Genomic DNA, 3,215 nt, shown 5'->3' with positions numbered 1-3,215 from the left:
AAAAAACAAATATCATGGCATCCGGTCCCATCACTTCATGGGAAATAGATGGGGAAACTGGAAACAGTGACAGACTTTCTTTTTGAGGGATCCATAATCACTGTAGTTGGTGACTGCAGCCATGAAATTAAAAGACACTTGCTCCTTGGAAGAAAAGTTATAATCAACCTAGAGAGCATATTAAAAAGCACAGACATTACTTTGCCAACAAAGGTCTGTCTAGTCAAGGCTATGGTTTTTCCAGTGGTCATGTATGGATGTGAGAGTTGGACTGTGAAGAAGGCTGAGTGCCAAAGAACTGATGCTTTTGAACTGTGGTGTTGGAGAAGACTCTTGAGAGTCCCTTGGACTCCAAGGAGATTCAACCAGTCCATCCTAAAGGAAATCAACCCTGAATGTTCATTGGAAGGACTGATATTGAATCTGAAACTCAATACTTTGGCCATCTGATGCAAAGAATTTAAAAGACCCTGGTTTGGGGAAAGATTGAAGGCAGGAGGAGAAGGGGCCGATAGAGGATGAAGTGGTTGGATGGCATCACCAACTCAATGAACATTAGTTTGTGTAAACTTTGGAAGTTGGTGATGGACAGAGAGGCCTGACGTGCTGCAGTCCACGAGGTCACAAAATGTCGGACATCACTGAGCAACTGAACTGAACTGGACTGAGATAGAGAAGCAACCTAAATGTCCATCAGTTCAGTTCAGTTCAGTCGCTCAGTCGTGTCCGACTCTATGCGACCCCATGAGTCGCAGCACGCCAGGCCTCCCTGTCTATCACCAACTCCTGGAGTTCACTCAAACTCATGTCCATCTAGTTGGTGATGCCATCCAGGCATCTCATCCTCTGTCATCCCCTTCTCCTCCTGCCCCCAATCCCTCCCAGCATCAGGGTCTTTTCCAGTGAGTCAACTCTTCACATGAGGGGGCCAAAGTATTAGAGTTTCAGCTTTAGCATCAGTCCTTCCCATTGAACACCCAGGACTGACTCCTTTAGGATGGACTGGTTGGATCTCCTTGCAGTCCAAGGGACTCTCAAGTCTTCTCCAACACCACAGTTCAAAAGCATCAATTCTTTGGCACTCAGCTTTTTTCATCCATACATGACCACTGGAAAAACCATAGCCTTGACTAGACGGACCTTTGTTGGCAAAGTAATATCTCTGCTTTTCAATATACTATCTAGGTTGGTCATAACTTTCCTTCCAAGGAGTAAGCGTCTTTTAATTTCATGGCTGCAATTACCATCTTCAGTGATTTTGGAGCCCCAAAAAGCAAAGTCTGACACTGTTTCCACTGTTTCCCCATCTATTTCCCATGAAGTTATGGGACCAGATGCCATGATCTTAGTTTTCTGAATGTTGAGTTTTAAGCCAACTTTTTCACTCTCCTCTTTCACTTTCATCAAGAGGCTTTTTAGTTCCTCTTCACTTTCTGCCATAAGGGTGGTGTCATCTGCATATCTGAGGTTATTGATATAAATGTCCATCAACATATGAGTGAAAAATAGAAAATGTGTTGAAGTGGAGACAAGAGGATAGAGAGAGAAAACCCAAAATTGATGTCTCCCCAAAACTATGATATTTTCCAGATGCTAGTGAGGGACCTCTGACAACCAGGTAGATGACAGGAATCCTCAAGTGATCAGTAGGACTTGGAGGGGATCAAGTGGAGAGAAGTGGAGGCCAGAAGGGACCAATGCACCTAAAGGCTAGGTAAAGGAGGGAAAGGGAGAAGTTCACGTGCCTGAAGAGGTGTGTTTAACTCTGGGATATTGGTTAGGGTTGGGGCTACCTTTGAGGGTCAGAGGATCGGAGGGAATGTGCTTGATGTTCCCCCACACCCACTCAACCCTGGAGAGCCTGCTGAGGCCTGAGTCCTGATCCTCCACACCCAGAGGTCAGAGGCACTCGGTAGCCCCCTCAGCTGGGCTGAGACTGGGCCCTAGCCCCCACCCACACCCAAGGCCATTTCCTATGGTATGGGTCCTAATCCTAAACCCATTCCCACCTAAGCCCTGTCCCACCTAAGCCCTGCCCCCCACAGCCAAGTTTCTTCGTTTTTTGGTTTTTGTGTTTTTTTGCCTTTTGTTCTTTCCTTACATGCTATTAGATTTCAGTTTTACTGCTGCCATGATTGTTTCATATATATTCTTATTTTTTCTAATATATACGTCAATTTTCAAAACTTATTTTATATTTTATTCTTTGCTACTGTTCTGTATCTGTTTTTTTTGTTTGTTTGTTTTTGTTTTTTTTTTTATACATTATGGTACTTATGGGACCTTGGTTCATGGGCTGCAGATCAGGCCTGAACTCTTATGATAGAATCATAATGTACAAACTACTTGACTATCAGAGAAACTTAGGCCCCAAGGAATATTAACTGGAGTGAGATATCACAGAGGTCCACATCTCAACAAACAAGATCCAGCTCTACACAACTGCCTGCAAATCCACTGCTAGAAACTGCAGGTCCAACAACTAGTAACACAGAACACAGTTCTACCCATCAAAGAAAATGAGATGACAAAAAGATATGTTACAGATGAAGGGCCAGGATAAAAGCCTAAAATCCCCAATAAATGAAGAGGAAATAGACAACCTATCTGAAAAAGAATTTAGAGTAATTATAGTAAAGATGTTACAAAATCTTGAAATTAGAAAGGAGAAAATGCAAAAACATTTAACAAGATTCTAGAAGAACTAAAGAATAAGCAAACTGTGATGAACAGCACAATAACTGAAATTAAAAATACTTCAGAAGGAATCAATTAATTGCAGAATAACTGAGACAGAAAAATGGATAAGTGAATTGGAAGATAAAATGGTGGGAATAACTGTTGAGGAGCAAAATGAAGAGAAAAAGAACAAAAATAATTGAGGACAGACTCAGAGAACCCCGAGACAGTATTAAACACAGCACTATTTGGACTCAGGTGCCTCAGGAGAAAAAGAGAATGGGTGTGAGAATATATTTGGAGATAGTAGAAAACTTTCCCAACATGGGAAAGGAATAGACACACAAGTACAGAAAGAACAGAGAATCCTTTACAGGATTCTAGGAGAAACAAACAAAAACAAATATTAATCAAATTTAAAAAATTAAATACAAAGAATAAATATGAAAAGCAGTAATGGAAAAACAAAACAAACAAACAAAAAAATAGCATACAGGGGAATCTCTTTAAACATATCAGTTGATTTTTCAGCAGAA

The sequence above is a fragment of the Bison bison genome, unplaced genomic scaffold, assembly GCF_000754665.1.
Source record: "Bison bison bison isolate TAMUID 2011002044 unplaced genomic scaffold, Bison_UMD1.0 scf7180017863450, whole genome shotgun sequence".
Classification (NCBI taxonomy): domain Eukaryota; kingdom Metazoa; phylum Chordata; class Mammalia; order Artiodactyla; family Bovidae; genus Bison; species Bison bison.
Note: the sequence above shows the minus strand (reverse complement) of the source record.